The sequence below is a fragment of the Rhipicephalus microplus genome, chromosome 5 (assembly GCF_043290135.1).
Source record: "Rhipicephalus microplus isolate Deutch F79 chromosome 5, USDA_Rmic, whole genome shotgun sequence".
Taxonomy (NCBI): domain Eukaryota; kingdom Metazoa; phylum Arthropoda; class Arachnida; order Ixodida; family Ixodidae; genus Rhipicephalus; species Rhipicephalus microplus.
The window spans coordinates 56,933,320-56,952,154 of NC_134704.1; the positions used below are offsets into that span (position 1 = coordinate 56,933,320).

The 18,835-nt window shown below is 45.5% G+C and overlaps 1 long non-coding RNA gene across 1 annotated transcript; it reads left to right on the forward strand.

Moving 5' to 3' along the window:
• Positions 1-13,381: 13,381 nt before the first annotated feature.
• On the forward strand, positions 13,382-17,252 carry LOC142817262 (uncharacterized). The gene is made up of 2 exons (XR_012895137.1): positions 13,382-13,436; positions 16,597-17,252. It is a non-coding gene; the product is annotated as an uncharacterized LOC142817262 (long non-coding RNA).
• The last annotated feature ends 1,583 nt before the right edge of the window (positions 17,253-18,835 follow it).

An 18,835-nucleotide genomic window follows, 5' to 3' on the forward strand; every position in this document is an offset into this window, starting at 1 on the left:
AAGAGAGCAGCAATTGAAGTTGGAGAGAGAAAAGCTGGCAGCTGAAAGGGCGAGAGAAGCAAGAGAAGCAAAGGAGCGACAGCTGAAAGAAGAAAGAGAGGCAAAGGAGCGACAGCTGAAAGAAGAAAGAGAAGCGGAGATGGCTGAAAAAGAACGGCAGCGACAGCACGAGATGGAACTCGAGCGGCTCCGTTTTCAACAGCGAAGTGAAACTCCCGTCCAAGCTAGAGGTGAAAGCAGCGAACGGGAAGACCATGGCTTCCGCTTGAACCCAAGCAAGCTGCTCGTAGCGTTTGATGAAAGGAAGGACGACCTTGACGCGTAACTACACCAATTTGAGACGATTGCACGGAGCCAGAATTGGCCGGAACATCAATGGGCAACTGCTTTGAGTACTTGCTTGAGTGGTGAAGCGCTCAGTGTGTACGGTAGGCTGACGCCGACCGATGCAGCCAACTATGCAAAGGTGAAAGCTGCTTTGCTGAAGCGATTTAGATTTACCGTGGAAGGATTCCGGGACAGATTTAGGACAGGAAAGCCAGCTGATGGTGAGACGGCTACGCAGTATGCCGCCCGACTTTGTCATTATTTCGACAGATGGATTGAACTTTCAGGGACAGCGCAGGAGTACGATGAGCTTAGAGAGCTCCTAATTAGAGAACAATTTTTTACTAGTTGCCACCCAAGCCTGTCGCTGTACTTGAAAGAGAGGAGAGCTAAGTCACTTTCAGACATGCTTGAATTAGCTGATCAATTCTCGGGAGCGCAAGGTGGCACTAATTTGGCCAAGGTCAAGAAGGGGTGTCCCGAAGATTCGAAGAAATCGGCTCCCGAAGAAAAGAAGCGTGCACCGGAGAGCATTCCGCGATGTTTTCTGTGTAACCGTGTGGGTCATCGCGCGAAAACTTGTCGAACGATCTTTACGAGCCCTACGGTATTAAAATGTTTCAAGTGTGGTCAGACTGGGCACAAAGCAGATGCATGTCGTAACGGAGCGGGTCAAACTCACCAGGTATCCTGTGTGCTAGCAGCACCAAAATCCGATGATAATGCCGTCACCGATGGATTCGTAGAGTTGAAAAATGGGGAGAAAATTCCTATTGTGGGTGCTGTAATGACAAAACAGCCAACCGGTGGCACGAAGAAAATGCCAACGCTGCCTGGAAAAGTTGCGGGCAAGAAGATTACGGTGTTAAGAGACACCGGTAGCTCAACGGTTATCGTGCGGAGAAATTTGGTACGGGAAAGTGAGTTGACAGGCAGAACGAAACCGGTTTGCCTAATTGACTGTACCGTTCGGATGCTTCCCGAAGCAGAGATTGAGGTTGAAATCCCGTACTTCAGCGGGAAGGTTACGGCTATATGCATGACGACCCCCCTGTACGACCTCGTCATCGGAAACATCGACGGGGTGCGAGGGCCGAATGATCCAGAATGTTTGAGAGAAGACCCGAAGATGGAGCCCCCGCCGACACAGGGACGGCGAGATACAGCGGAGAACAATCCCGCGAAGGATTTCACTCGTGCCCAAGGTGAAGCCGCGGTGCAAGAGACAGCAAATGAGAAGATGATCGTGTTGAATGAGTTCACGTGCTAGGCAGCTGGGCTTACTTCGGCTCGACCTCAACTGACCGACAATGTAAAGATGACGGAGTCGGCCAGCCAGGCCAAATGTCGGGACATGAACAAGCGGGTGAATAACCGGACAGGATCGGTTGAGCGTCATGACCCGCTAGCAGTATCGGAAGTGACAACGATGGCTGAGACGCCGCCTCAGATACCGTCGTTGGGAGGGGCTCACCGGAACAAAACGCGCAAAAACAATAAAAAGAGATCGAGAAAGCATCGCAAAAAGGGCGCAAGCGCCGCTCGAAATGCACCGAATAGGTGTCGAAGTCGATTTGGAGTGTGTTTGACAGTGCTAAATGTTAAGTTAATCTGATTGTTTTCCTGTGCCACAACTGTATGTCGAGTGAGTCAAAATGTTTGTTACGGTGATGTGATGTATAGAAATGATGTGAGTATAGTAATTGTTGTAATGAGAGAACTTTGTACACTTGTATTGTCTGGAATATGTGATGGAGTGTTGTACTCATGTACCTGTGGTTATATTTCATGTGTTGTGAGATTGAATTGCAATGTACATTTGTATTGAGTGACCTATTGTGAATGTGACGTGCCATGAGCAACGGACTATGTTACAGTCTTTAAGTGTGTGGTGACTGTTCGCGCTCGTTTGTGTGGTTTTGAATATTATGAGATAATATTCTTAAAGTGGGGGCAGTGTCACAAAACGAGCGCTCAAAAAGGGCGCGCCGCCAAATTCTCGCGACGAAGCGCCAGAGTGACGCCGCGAGGTCAACCATAAAAAAAGAAAACAAACATCCAACGACTCCACGGGCGCGCGCCTCTCCCCTCGGAAGCGCGGCTTCGCCGACGAACCTCCTCACCCCACATCGGCGGCCGAGCAAGCACTCGAAATTCCTAGAAGGAAAGAGGCGTGGAGATGCCGGGTTGAGTCATCCGTCGCGGACGGCCCTCGTATCGTCTCGACCTTTCCCCGAGCCTTCGCTGCGCATCGCGCCGACGAAATGATGAGAACATTCTGGAATCTCGTGCGGAGGGTACTTAATCGAGCAGCCGAGACGAAAGATGAGGAGAAGACGGAAGTTAGCGCTAGAGCGCGTAGGGATTCCGCCGTGTAGTCGGCGAAGGTTTTGTCCGTAGAGACAAAGCAGGAGACGAAGATGATTTTCACCTGAGGGGTGACGACTCGAGCTACAGGCAAGAGTGTGTGTTCACCGCTATCGAGCGAAGACGCGTGGGAACAACTGCGTGTGTGAAGCCGGCTTGTTTCCGGCGAAGAAGTTTGAAGCTTGGGGAGTGGCCAATTGAAGACTCGAGGTTTCCTGGAAGAGAAACTTCGGGGGGCAGCGGAACGACAACAACGCTGGACTTTGAGTGAGTGATTCTCAGAAGAGTATCATCCAGACTTTTGTTCCAAGAGCTTTGGACTGAATAAGTTTTCTAACTCTTTCGTCTTTAAGTGTCTTGGTTGTTCGATGCATGCGACCGCATTGTAGTGCGTATTGTTGTCTGTGTCCGTTGTTTCGAGTGTGGCTGATTGTACTGTGTAGTGCGTTGTTTTATTGGTGACATATTGTATGCAACTATTGTGGAGTGTGCATACTTGTGTATTGTTTTTTTGATCTGCCATTATTGAGAATATAATTTTGTTTTGGTTATCAACTCTCGGCTCTGCCTTGTTCTTTGGGCCACAGCCGGCGTCCACTGGCGCGCCAAAAAGGACCACTTCTAAATTGTCCACGCTTTCGTGGTGCGGTTCGGGGGGCCGATACTTCGGCCCTTGGAATTAGCCCGGCGATCGCCTCCCTAATTAACGGGACCTGTGTGACAAAATCCAAACTTAATAATCATGACACGGAAGTCATGTACGCCGTCATTTACCCCCAGCTCTTAATGTTGTGCTGTTTTTAAAGTGACCTATCAACATTTCTCACTTGTGCTTCACATATCATCGATTGTCACTGTACGTGGGATCTGCCAATATTTTATTACTCAACTATTGGTATAGAAGAGTCGAGCTTGTAGATTGATGCGCGAACGCAGGAAGGTGTTCGCGTAGCTGGAATCGTCTGCTTTGCACACACACACACAAAATGGCAGCATATCCACGGAGTGAATGATGGATAGTGCGGCAAAGCATCCGTCCGTCTGTTCGTTCTTGCTTCCGTCCATCCATGCGTGCGACTGTGTGGCCACCTGTGCGTTCATCCGCCCGTCTGTGCGTGCGTGTGTTCGTGCGTCCGCACGTTCATCTGTGCGTCCGTCCCTGCTTTCGTCCATGCATCCGCTCCTGCGTCCGTCCATGCGTTCATCCGTCCGTGCAGCCATCCGTGCGTCCGTCCATGCATCTGTCTGTGTGTCCATTCGTCCACCTATTCAACACTCCAAGTACCATCATCTCGCATCTTTTCATCATATATTCCTCATATAGAAGCACCGCCATCCAGCGGACAATCCAAGAACTGAACGAGAGGAGGCACACGCACACTTTCTTACGGCTATCGTTTCGTGTCTACTTCCCACCTTTAACCACCTCGAGTTCATGGTATATACTAGTTCACTGTATTGATGGCACTGTGGCCCAACGCTCGCTAAACCTTTCTGAAACCTAGGAGGTTACGCCCAGCGAGTATTCGCAGCGTTCGCGTTATTTAAAAGCCGAATGATCCATTTTCTCATTCCCCCTTAGCAGCCATTGGCATGTACATTGAGCATTATGTTTTATTGTTCAACAACGCACAGAAGAAATCCCCCACCGGCACCACCTTGCAGGTCAAAACGTAAGACTGGTTTTCACTACGATTACGACTACGACTACGAGGGACAAACGGGTGCTTCCTTAAGGAGCTTCGCCCCTGATTTTTGTTACACCAGACAGTTGTACTCACCTGAAATGTTGTTTCCAGTTTGCAATAAATTTCCCTGTTTCGCCCCTAAAAGCAGGTGTTTCCGACGCTTTGCTAAAACGGCGCGGTGCTGCCAGTGTATCAGCTTTCCTAAATTACTTTCGTTTCTTCACGGTGCTGCCAGATGACCTTAAATGTCAGGCAGCCCTTTCCGTTCTTCTCTCGCTGAACGTGAAATAAACGCTTGATTCGCCCTCTGCAGACAGAATACTATAGTCTTTCGACGTCTTTTGCAGGGAAGCATGCCATTACGTGGTCATTTTTCTTGTTTTTTTATTTTACTGGCTTATTTCCGTGAAGAAAATATGTCTTATTCTCATGGAAAAGTGGAACAGCCATGACGAGTTTATGGATGACCCCAAATCTGGTATAATAAGTGCACGCGTGCGCGCGCGCGTGTGTGTGTGCGTGTGTGTGTGTGTCTATGTTGCGTGTTGCGAGAAATAAGTTAACCTTGTCATTGTAATTTATTTCCTAATGGCAGTCATGCGTCTAGCGACACATATGGAGCACACGGATGAAACTATGCCAATATGCACTTCAACAAGCCCTGCAGCGACGTAACTATGCGATGCCTAAGCACAAGTTCTCAATATTCACAAATAAGCCGTCAAATATATTGAGTGTTTCAAATATATGTAGATTAGGAAAGATAGTTGCAGCTATTCGTGTCTTGGTACTTGCGCAAAATCATGATGTATTGGTTCGTGATTTCCTGTCAACAAAAGCTTTCTTCGAGGCTGGGTACGCGAACATATAAATAAAAATCGGGACACAAAATGTATAACTTGATAAGCACCATATTTAACAATGGTTATAGCTGTTTTCGCGTCCACGAAGACACTGTAAAGATGAAGATCGTGATTTTGTATCTACTTTTGTTGGCAGCCTTCTGTCGCACAGCTTTGTAAGTAGTCTGCACAACACGTTTTCGAGAATTTGCTTCATTACAAAACCTTGGTGAGTAGTCATTATTGAAGAAAAATTTAACATGCGGTAAATAAACATGTCGGACACTTCGTACGCGCGCTGAGATAATTCCTTTGATGATTTTTTTACCTCTATTGTTGGTAAACCTGAGAAATATACAAATTCCTCGTGCTTTTAAAAGTATAAGGCCGAAGTACGTTGTATGGTTATGTCACACAGGGTACGTCAGAAGCGCCGGTTTACAATATGATAAGCGCAAGTACACGCTACAATCGAAGTCAGCACGGTGCTATTTTAACCTGCCGAACCTCTGTCACTTTTATCAGCTTTTGTTATCCTATTAAATTTCATCGCAGGCACTGACGAACTCTCGTAGCAGAAAAGTTTTTCAGACCGTGAATTCTTGCACGAAAATGCGTGATACAGTGTCTAAAAAACTTTAGGCACCCGTAAAACCTGGAACATTCTCAAGTTTGTTAACCTAGTTCAACCTCACCCCTTATGTAACGCCCCTCCAAGAAAGGGGGTCCTTTCAGGTAATAAACTGAAAAAAAAACAAGAAAAAGGTTGCTGATGAGCACAGCGGAATCAAACACCAACTACAGAACGAACACGACAAAGCTCATTCACAGCTAGAGTAGCTACGAAGGCGAAATTTTGCTGGAATGCGCCTTTTTTACACTGCCGCGCGCATGCGCCGTTTCCCAGTGCAGAAGTCGCCAGACGCCTGCCTCCTGGTCTCAGAGGCCTTCATTCTAGCAGTGCCAGTTCTCCCGGCCCCTACCGAACCCCACCAAAACGCCAGAGGGCAGCACAGGAAAATGGAAAAGGCGTATTGAAGATACGCTGACAGGAGATATCCAAACTGGAGTAACTGCCGCTTTGGACCTCGAATACAGCTCTAGGCGAGCGAAGTGATCATCTCGATTGTCTCTTCGCACTGTATGAAATACAAACAGCATTGGCAAAAATCGAAACACACTTCTTAATAAAGACCGCGTAAACAAGAAGTCACGGTTTCGCATGCACTACAGGGCGGAGCAATGAATGCGACAGCAAGTAATTGGAGTTTCTAAAACACGAAGAACGACATGCGGCTCGATACTTTCAGCACGCCGCAACAGTATACAGCGATGGACGCTCGAAAATGCATAGGTGTACACTCGACTAATGTGAACTAACAACCGTCACAGTTGTTACGTGCTGGGATTTAGGAAAGAGCTGATAAAGTTCGCAAGACAGGAGCCGACATTGCTTGATTCTTCTTTTTATTTCATTCTCTTAAACTTCGGCACGTGGGATGACTCCTTTGCGTGCGGTGTGCCCGATATTCTTTTTTTTCTCTTTCTTTTACCCAATGAGTCGAACAGGAGGGGGCCGGCCACTTTTTCTTGCACGTCTCAAGGACAGTTTTTAATTTGAAAGAATATCTAAAGGCATCGGTGATAGAAAATACGCTAAATCTGTTCTTACATCAGCGTACCGCGATCGCTAAAAATGCATATGAACAGCTAGCCGTTATTTCACCTGTATAAGCATGTCTAGTTGCTGTTAATAATAATAAAGAAACGGCGAGTGGCTGTGTTGGCTGTCGCAGCAGTTGCAGAGCGAGGGGTCGCTGGTCTGAACGTGCTGAGTACTTCGAAGATTGGGCTATTCTGAAGCCATGGAACAACGTCACGAGAAAAGGACTACTTCAACAACGACCAGACAGTAAATCTGAGTATCCCGCATTCTCCGAAATGTAGATCAGCTGCGACTAATCCATAGAGCTGAACGGATGGCTCGCGTCAGTGGGGCCCTGGAATAAGGGCATCACCCTGCCGGACAGACTTCGCTCTTCACCCTGTATAATCCTCGGGGCACTGGAGTTCTAGCCTGTCTGAATTATATACATAATAAAGTTTTCTACTACTACTACTACTACTACATTGTGCGTACTATCTTGAAAAAAAAAGAGAATTCAGACTAAAGAGTCCCGACAGGACTTCGGCTGCAATTTGGACACAAGATACACTGATTCAGCGAAATATTCAGGAATTCCAGTCTGGGCCATGCTGTCAGCCTAGTCGACAGTGAAGGCAAAAAGAGAACGGCTACTGGCATCTTAACTGCCGAAGTGGATACGGCAGAAGAAAAAGCCACAGCCCTAGCTGTCTACACTTGTGCTGAGACAGCAATAATACTAACCGATTTTCATACAGCTTGTCAAAACTTTCAGAAAGGAAGAATTTCCAGGCAGGCCCTAGAAATCATAGCTCCTGCAGCAAAGAAGAACCTACCCGAACCGTACATTGTTTGGATTCCGGGTCACGAGACCCTCACTAGAAATGAGGCAGCCGATGGTTTCGCATGAGCTAATGTTTACCGGGAGACGCACGGATGAGGAAGGAAGGTGTCCCTGAAAAGTACAACAAAAAAGATGCTTCCGAAAAGTACAAATAAATATGGCAACATTACAGGCTAGGCAGAAGAATGTATCCGCCATCTCACCCGAGCCTGATTAGGGAAGACTCGGTAACGTGCAGACAGCTTGAAACGAACGCCTACGTTCACGGCACGCCACCTCACCGCATCTCAACTGAGTACTCGTGCATCTGTAAGTATAGTGTGATGTCCGGGACATCGTATGTCATATGGTATGGGAAGGCAGACAAAACCCTGGAACCACTAGGTTAATCTAAGGGCAGTAAAAGGTCAAGTTGGTGGACCCATGCCTAGAGAATGAGTGAAGTCTAGCTCAGTGGACACGAGAGATGACGAAGGCCCGCGAGTATACTTGAGATAACGAGGCCACCCCCCTTGCGCGCATTCAGCGCTCTCACAAAATAAATGTTTACTCTCTATCTCTTCTCCTTTTTGTGGGAAGCGTTTCTTATGAAGGGGTGAGGTAGTGTCTAGAAATGCCGGTGGTTAACGTTCAATCGCAGCGCGAACTAATGCCAGCAAACTGTATGCTACCACGTTAGTTGTTCAACTTGTTTCAGTTTGCTATATGCATTTACCACGAAATTGCCAGGTCCAGAAAGGTTTTACAGTATTCCTTTCTGTCACAAAAACAACTTCAGCAAAACGAACATGAACAGTGGCTAAAGAAAAAAAGCAGAACTTAAACCGAGTGCATGACAACCAAACCCACAACTTCTTGGACCGTGACGATAAGTGCTCGGCCCTCCCTCCACAGCGCTTCTTCGTTGGAATAGAGTTACTGTATATGCTACCTTAGGGTAGCAGAGTTGCGCTAATGTATGCCATCTTGGGTTCAAATGTCTTGCAGGAAAAAAGCTACTTACCACCCGCGCAGGAGCAGTGCTCCCGCTTCAGAGCACTAGCGTTGCTTTATTTTTTTAAAGATGATAGTCTTTCTCGGGCACCTTCAATGCAAAAAATTTGGCCCGCCCGTTCGCCCGCCTGCTTGTCTGTCTGTCTGTCTGTCTGTCTGTCTGTCTGTCTGTCTGTCTGTCTGTCTGTCTGTCTGTCTGTCTGTCTGTCTGTCTGTCTGTCTGTCGGTACATTTATCTGTTTGTCCACTCTTAAAGGCACCGGGCACTTGAAACGGCCGACCCCACCCGCAGCACCCACCAATGTTGCTCAAGATTTAGCGTCCACACTTGTGCAATTGCCAATTAAGAAGCAAATATTGCGCATGTCTGGGGTGCACTATAACAACTTGTATGTAATCTGCATGTGCGTCTTTTACTAAAAAAGGCATACATATGTAATGTTAAGGACCATAGCGCTTATCACGCTGCGCTGAATATGCAGCGCTTGCACAAAAAGGCGAGTGTTTCCAACGCTTTGCTAAGACGAGACAGTGGGGGCACCTACCCGTCGCCTTGCGGTCTACACCTTATCACCTCTGAGACGGGCGCACACACCCATGTCAGAGCCACGCGCTTCGTTTTCCAAGAAAACTTCCAGATGGCACTCATGTCTCACATGTGACGTGACTTGATGCTCTCGTTCGCCTCCGTTGCACGCTCGAGGCACTCTAACGCAGCGCCTTCAGAATACCATTCACCGACTTTCTTGCGAAGAACATCAAATAATATCCCGGCTGCGGCGGCTGCATTTCCGATGGAGGCGGAAATGTTGTAGGCCCGTGTGCTCAGATTTGGGTGAACGTTAAAGAACCCCAGGTGGTCGAAATTTCCGGAGCCCTCCACTACGGCGTCTCTCATAATCATATGGTGGTTTTGGGGCATTGAACCCCACATATCAATCAATCAGAACATCAAATAAATGTTTTGTTCACTCTCTCCACACGCAAGACCGTCGTCTTTCGACAAAATTTGCAGATTAACATGCAGATACGGGGCCAATTTTTATTTTCGGTTTCTTTTCTTTCTATTTTTTATGAAGGTACAAGAAAAACTCAGTTGTTCTGGTCACGCCTGGAAGCCTTGATTTTATGTTTACGTTTTTGGTATATAATAATGAAAATAGTGCGTCAGCTCGTTGAACCAGGGATACAAGGGTATATTTATAGTAGGCCACACATTGGCTTTGGCTTCTTTTGCACTGTTTTTCCCAATTACACATATAAAATTATTTTCTCCCTTGATCGCTATCGCCAGTTGTGAATGGAATATTTTCACCGTGTTGGGTTCATTCGTTAACTGTGTGAGTTAACCGGTTAAAGCTTTGTAGTCTTCAACTGAATCGAGATGGATAGCAATCGAGAATGGTCGTGCAACGCCCCCGTTACGCGCGGCTCTCGTATTACACTCGTATAACAATCATGGCTGATGACAATTGATGTGAATCGTTGTTCAACAACCATGTCATGTCCAACATTCTTTTCGCTTAAGGTGTCAAAGCCACATTCCCTTGACGCGCTAGCAGCAACGCCATCGCGATTCAAATAGTTCTAGTTTAAATTCTCCCGTTATTTTTAGCGTTTTTGCTGCCAGACCTATTTCGACATATGCAGCTGAAGTACACTAACCAACTGTGCATGTGTAACGTATTCACTACTGCATCTGGGGTTAAAAGAAATAGAGGAAGTTTTGCAGTGCCGTGGATATGTATATATATATATAAAACGAAGCGCATGGGCATCTGTAGAAAAGTGGAAAAGGGGCACTTGCCCCCTCATGACACAACAGAACTTGCCCTCACCCGAGCTATACCAGTGCTCTCGTTCTCCCTAAGCCACGATGCAACAATGACTTCCACCCCCCAAGAGAAAATCCTGCCAACGACCATGGCCAAGCGTTTATTCCTTCCGACTGAACACTAATCTTTCTATAGCAGCACCCGCTGCACCAGCGTCTAATTGCATGGGCTCTACGTAGTAAAATTCAGCACAGAATGCAGTTGCTGCCGTATTTCTCTTCACCAACCGGCAACATAGCTACATTAGCGGTGAAGCGCGGCGAGAATAACAACAGCTGTTGCCCAACCCGGCTGATCTGCCCGAAATCGGCGTAGCGTTGGCTTCTCCGCAGTGCAAATGAACCACCTATGACCACGTGATGGCGCTCGGCGAATAGGGGCGCTGAACTCCTGTAAGCGGAGCGAGTGGCACCAGGAAAACAGTGGCGCAACTCTGCCACCGAAAGGTAGCATATACAGAATACAGCAACTCTACGTTAGAAAAGGCGGTACCACAATCCAGAAGCGGTGAAGCAATTGACCGCGTCGGGACTATGTCATACAATATTCGGAGCTACAAATCTCAGAGGCCGTGTGACTACGCTGAAGAACACAGCCAGACAAAGATTTCTGTAGCACTAGTGCAATGGATGCTGTCACTTGAACACTGTGTGCGCGGTTATTTGATTTAGTGTCGACGAAATTGCGTGCTTTCCATTTCGCGTAGCATTATCACGGGAGGCCTTGACGCCTGCGCAATGTAGCTTATACACAAAGACCATCGGGATGAAACCACTAACTTTGCCTCTTGCGTTACTAAAGCTGGCTATGTTGCAATCCAACAGGCTGCCATAATTACTGTCGTATACTTTCGCCGATGCGAAAAATAGAAGAAACGTATAGCCGAAGCAATACGAGCAGAACGCCGCTAGCCGACAAGACGTCGCACGAGAAATACGAGTGAGTCATCACTATAAACTTCAATGTTGAAGATGAGGTGATGATTTAGACCTCGCCACGGGTGTTGATGTGGTCATCGAAGTCAGTCCTCGAGATGGATAGTCGCCAGAAAATGGGTGCATGCATGGATGTCAAACGATGCGATGACAATGGCGGAAAACCCATGGAAACGAGCAAGTGTTTGTAAATGTACAGAAAACATTGAATTGGCAAACTCATTTCACCGTGTTGGTTTACCTATTACTATGACAGAGGGATGAATAAGTTTTTCTTTGCTTTTTAATTTTTTTTATTTCGAATACTTTTTTTACTGCATAACTCATATCATTGGAGTAGTTGAAATGACGTGAACCTCAACATCTTTACAGTAAGCCCGTTCAAAGGTGTCTTTATTTTATCAAGAAATCATTATCGAGATTGTATAGTTAAACAACGAAAGGAACGCTTATCAACATGTGAAGTCGTTAAAGAGGCCATGGCGCCCAAATTTCGCTCATAAAGTGTTTCGCTCATACATGTTACATAACCGTTGGGTGTTCACAAACAAGCTGGGTAAGTTTTCTGTGCATGTGGTTGAGAACTGAATTGATAACAAGCACTTTTATTAACACGCAATCAGTTCGAGAGTCTGACAACACTGAGGCACACGCGAGCCGCGTCTTAATAAGCAGCTTGCTTGCAAACATCTGCATTTCGGCCAACAATTTTGTTTTTCGTTATCAGCTATGCATCAATAGAGATGCTTCATATTTCTTCATCTTGGCTTTGAAAATTGAACAATTTGCAGTGGCTGACGTTTTGGTAGGAGACAATGGCTCAGCTCAATGGAGCACGCGACGTGACATACGCCATGGCAACATGGCGGTCGCTGGCAGTAGACGGGGTTTGGCACAAAGTTTCCTAAAATTAACTAGAGGGAACTCTAGAGCTGCGATCGTTCAGCGACCATGGGAATAGTGGATGAGTAGTGCACGAATTTGCCTTGTCTTCGTGCTAGTTTTGGCGGCGAGGCGCACTTGTGGTTTCGTTTATTGCAGTGTTTCGATTTTGTTTCGAAGGAAACAACAAACCCTTCTGAACTTCGTTGCCTGATTTGAAATGATAAGCATAAACTGATGAGTCAGTGAAGCACAATTGCTGAACATTCGCTAATTTTTGTTTCGTGAGAATGCAGCTCCAAGCCACGCGAGCCCAAACGGGGCCAGAAGCACGAAGGTGAGACAAATCCGTGTGCTACCCATGCATGCTCGCTGAAGCGCCATGCGTTGCAGCTCCGATAGACACAGGCGCAAGAGTTTCCTATAGTGTATGTTTAGGAAACTCTATGAGGTTTGGTAGATATGTGGGGTTTAACGCCCCAAAACTACGATATGATTATGAGAGACGCCATATATAGTGAAGCACTCTGAAAATTTTGACCACCTGGGGTTCTTTATTGTGCACCCAAATCTTAGCACACGAGCTTACAGCATTTTCACCTGAATCTAAAATGCAGCCGCCGCAGCCTGGATTTCATACCACGACCTGTGGGTCAGCAGCCGAGTACTTTAGCCACTAGACCACCCCGGCGGGGCCGTGGACGGGGTTCATAGACGACAACTTCCAGGGCTTGTTTTGCAATAAAATTTTTATGGTCAAATTTTCCCATACACAGGCACAATAGGCGCTCTGCTTCTATTTGTCGCTAAAGCCGCCATTTGTCGGGTGAATGTGTCATGGGCATTTTATTACATGGATAATGATAAGCAATATACGTATTTAGAATGTGCTTCAATGCTCCCCACTGTAATGACGTAAGCTTTCATTACTTGAAATTTAAAATGGTAATGAAAGTAGTTGTTGATTCTTCTTTTTCAACTTGCTAGCGATATGCCCTTATGGGAAATTGGAATCGTTTTCAGATGTGGACTTCCGCCTTCCACTAGCCAGGGGCTTAGGTATGGCTGCGCACCTTCCGTAAGTACAAATGCCGTTCAATGCGCAGTTTTCATAACATTCTATACTCAGCAACTTCAGCTTTGAAGGAAAAGGCATAGTGATCGAAGTAGCCTAAGTTTCCCGTGTCCGTGATGTCACACTTCAGGAATTTTTTTTAAAAATAAATGTATGCAAGGAGAGGTTGGTGCCAATGCGTGGCGCCGGCTACTCCTCTTCTCTTGCACAAAAGTCAACATCGCACATTTTGTAGCAAACACAAGGCTCTACATATGTACATAGCACAGCACTTACACAATGAGTTCACGTTTTTTCCCCACTGAGTGTCCACACCACACATAAATGGGTCCACACTGCATAGAACTGCGTCCGCACCACACTGAGTTTGTAAAGAAAAACAAAAAACACAGAAGTAATCATGCCAATTTAAATGTTCACACAAAAACGAATGGTGTGGCCAGTGGTTTCGAAAGTTGTTGCAGAGCAATGCTTTCGAAGCTATTCCAAATAAATTGCAGTTTTGCCACAAGGGCAAAGCAGTGAATGCAATAGCAAGATTGCGGGATGGTATGCGAAATAAGACAGTAAGCTAACAACTTGATTCAGTATCCAGCCAGGTGCAACTCACCTGAACGGGCGAGTGAGAAAAAACCGCGCTGCAGTTGGCGGAAAGGTGATGGTGGTGTTCATCGCTTTAACACGAACTAGGTGGTGAGAACTACAAAGGTTTCTAGAATATACACTAGAGAGAACTCTGGCAATATGTGGTCTGGAACCACCTTGTCGCCAGAGAAAGTTCAGGAAATGTTCAACAGCTCCTTTTCCCCACCTTAAGCTTTTAGGCTCACCAATTCATTTATCTAACAATGTCCCCACTGATTCATTATTTTATCACAAATAAAAGCCAAAACACTACCTTAAATAAAGCTCTAAGTGCGTGGGAAGCCACAAGCTCGAAGATTAGGCAAATACGTCTAGTACCCGTCATTCCCATGTTTGCTCAACGCTAGCAGTGCCGAAGTGCTCTCTAGCTATACCTGTAGCAAACTTTGTGGTGAGAAAACAGCTTGCTCGAACGTAAGAGGATTTTGCTAATCCCTGTCAAGATAGGGTGCGTACGAAAGCACACGGCAGCCTAATGTACGTAGTGAATGCTGGAGAAGCGACTCCGGTGCGCTATTAGGCCACCCTGTACTTGACGGATTATAAAAAAGATTTGTTACAATTAATTAGTGAGCCAGTAAACCATTTTAATCAAAGCTCTAGCAACACGTGGACCATGGGAGACAAACGTAACGAGCGCAGGGTCGGAACGAGTGGTTCCGCAAGCTACCTTTCATATAAGGGTATACTACATGCGACTCACTAATTTAAGGCCTTTTCTGATGAGACTGAGTTAAGAGTTGGAATACTATGAAGAGCAAGCTTCCGCTAATGCAGCGTACCCATTAAAAAAATACAAATGGACCTTTTCTAGAGGCCACGTCTAGTGTACCGCATTCGCACAGACAAGCTGTAATGATGACGCCACCGCTGGCAAGTCTGTGACAAGGGAACGCTAGCAGTAGCGATGCGCCCCCGCCAAAAAAAGACAAAAAAGTTGACCTCCATATTCATCTTTTGTGTAACAATCGTTTGAAAACCGATATATTGAAACTACCGCAACTGTTGTACGAAGTTGCTCAGGTGCAGTTACACTACTAATAAACACTAAATATTTAAATGACAAATTACAGATATTTCAAAGGCAGGTGACCAAAGGAGCTCTGGTAGCTGAACAATAGGTTATATCTGCTAACTTATATCTGCTGATTACGTCATATATACCACGCAGTGTCGGAAAACAAGTGCGCGCTTGTAAACAATCATCTAATAAAGAGCACCACGTAGCTCACGTGATGCACCTTCTATGGCACTGTCCTATGTGATGATTTCTTTCTTTCTTTCTTTCTTTCTTTCTTTCTTTCTTTCTTTCTTTCTTTCTTTCTTTCTTTCTTTCTTTCTTTCTTTCTTTCTTTCTTTATTTATTTATTTATTTATTCATCGCTCTCTGACATTCTCTATTTCTTTCCCACCCCGCAGCACAACAGCTTTTGACAATGGATTAATGGATGGATGAAAGAACTTCCGATAGGTCCAATAGGTCGTGCTGGTGCCCTAGTTCAAAGCGGGCCGTTCCCACGTTGGGATCGAAAAACCTAGCCTTTAAGCCACTTCGCGGGCCCATTGGACTCCCCATAATTGTCCAAGAATGGCTATTTGGGCTAGTTGGTTAAATTCCATGGTAATAAGGGTTGCAGCGCAAGCAAGAAAGGTGCTAGAAGAAACGAGAAACGAAATTCGCTTGTGTTGTCCTCTTTGCTTTTCTTGCCTCACATTGTCTTTCTCGTTTCTTTTAGCACCTTTCTTACTTGCGCTGCAACCCTTATTACCATCATTGTCCCTCTAATGTAGGACTGCGCAAAGCTGCGTCCCATCGTTCTTCAGTATTTTCGTTGTCGCTGCGTAACGCACAGCAATGTCAGAGCATATTAGCATATGACAACGCACTCTATTTTAATTCACCAGTGCTGAGTATACTGAAGGTTGGCCTAATTGTGTGGCACATACCCACCAGGAACTGTGAAGATAACGGAAATGATATATCTTGGACCTTGAACAGCTATGCTAAAAAAACGTAAGAAATGCAAAAGAGAAGAACTGCTCATCGCAGAATAGTTTGGCAGTGCAACGGGTTGGATACGGATAGATTAGAAACACAGCGCTGCACCTACAACTAAATTTATTAAAAAAAAGAACAATGATTAATAAAAAAAACGTGCGCATGCGCACATGTGTTACGACGCAACATGATTCATGTCTTGTCTAAAAGGTAGTTATTATCTTCATCTAGAAGAGTGACGAATGGATGACTTACGCACATGTTTTTTGATCTAATAATAATAAAAAAAGGCTTCGGCTATTTCACGCGTGCGCTGATCAACAAGTCTACGTTTGATAGTGGTTTTCTGCAAGTGAGGCATGCATAAGCATGATCTCCAATGAACTGCGTTATTTTTTGCCCATAAATGAGAAATTTTATGTCATAATTTCTTGGTCGAAGAATAGGGTCGATTACGCATATTTTTCTTGCAGTTCTAACTGTTGTGTGTGTCTCTTTATTATGTTCCTGTTCCTTTAGTGCACCGTGGGACAGCGTCACGGAGACCGGTGTGGTCGAAACTGTGCTTGCCGAGGTCACGCCAAGTTTCCACTCATTTTGACGTGCGTGGCAATCCGTTCCCCGAAACCATATAATATGCTTCCATGGAGACGTCGACACCCACGGATTTAGCACGCACATGTTTTAACTCACATACGGGCTATAGGTTTTATATAGCGACGCATGACATATACGTCATTAAGAACATATGTTAAGAACATATGAATAACTCATGTTGCAACAACAACAGTGAACTTCTTAAAGGCCAATGAACATGAATTTGAATCGTGATATAAACATTTTTAGTATAACGACAGGCATTCGTTACCGGTGGAAATGACCGTGTCCTATGAAATACCATATATAAAAAGAAAAAGACGAAAAACTCCCATATAAGTTGCTAACTACGGTACTCCTTTCTGTAGACACGTACTATGCAATTATTCCAGTTCATTAGCATGATTAAATGATACTTATCTTAATATCGCAACGAATTTATCCGCTAAAGGTTATGTTGACTTAAAGTGGACGAATAGGTATTATGCCGATAGGACACAGAAGAAATTTTCTTCGCTTAGTAAACCGTCTATATGAAACTCACTTCTTCAAATAAAGAAGTTGCAGTATGTGTGTTACTGATTGTCTCGGCGTTTCACTGCCACAACACCATTAACATAAAACTAATCTTTGCTATTATTCTCTTGTTTTCTTAATGTTTCCTGCTGCTATAGCACGTTTGGCGGATACGTGTCCTCTAAAAAAAAAACCAATCTTTGACTGACTTTCTGTAGGGGCTAAATCGATCTGAAGCGCCAGGCCGATTGTACGTGTGTATCATGATGCGGCGAATGAAGACGCTGATAAGCTCGACTTGTAGCTCAATCGTTAGCGCGAGCCTGCCGGATGGCACCCGGGTTACAGATTTAGGCGAAAAGTGTGACTATGTATGCCAAGGCTCTTCTTGGCAGCAGACTATACCGGCAACTTCTTGGCAACAGGCTAACAACAGTGCGGAGTGTAGATGCAGTGGCTAATGTGTGATGTTCTCTGTGCCTGTTGATTAGGCACGTTTGACGCCACGCATACATGGCTGCCGAGTTGAGGATGTGTTCATCGAGTGTTTTTCGTCGTTGGTTCGTCCCTTCACCCATTCATTGATCACTGGTCATTCGTTTATTCATTCGCATACATACATACATGCATACATACATACATACATACATACATACATACATACATACATACATACATACATACATACATACATACATACATACATACATACATACATACATACATACATACATACATACAGCCCCGCCGTGGTGGTCTAGTGGCTAAGGTACTCGGCTGCTGACCCGCAGGTCGCGGGTTCGAATCCCGGCTGCAGCGGCTGCATTTCCGATGGAGGCGGAGATGTTGTAGGCCCGTGTGCTCAGATTTGGGTGCACGTTAAAAAACCCCAGGTGGTCAAAATTTCCGGAGCCCTCCACTACGGCGTTTGTCATAATCATATGGTGGTTTTGGGACGTTAAACCCTACATATCAAATCATACATACATACATACATACATACATACATACATACATACCACAATTCGCACATGTGCTTAACATCTCTGGCAAAAAAACAAAAAAATATCAGATCCCACGTACCTGGGAACCGACGTCATGCGAAGCATGCGGAGGGAAGGTGACTGTGTTGCAATTTTTTATGAGCGACATGCCATGCAGTGACGCTAAATATATGTACAAATGTTTCACGCACAGACATATGTTGAAGAGTTGCAGGTGTTTATATAATCACCTGTTTGAAGTTGCGCAACGACGTCAACTGGAACATGCGTATTAGCAACACCAGAAGCTGATATGAAGCGCTGATGCTCGAGAGAATGCTGGTCCTGGACACTGCTACAGAAATCGACCCCTGCGCATGGCAACTACCCACAATCGACGTTAAACCGACGTGATGGTTGTATGAAAGGAGCACATGCGTAATGTTTATAAAATTGGGTAGGCAGCACTGCAACCACTATTGACGTTTCAAGAAGATTAGCGTCTATTTGAAAAGTAGTTCCGAGTCTCCTGGCGTAGCGCTGTGGTAGAATGCTTGACTGCCACGCAGAATTCTTGAGTTCGATTCCTGCTTGGACCTGAAATTTATTATTTGCATTAGTCTGGGGGTCAACACTGCCTATGTTAGGTTTTTCATAACACT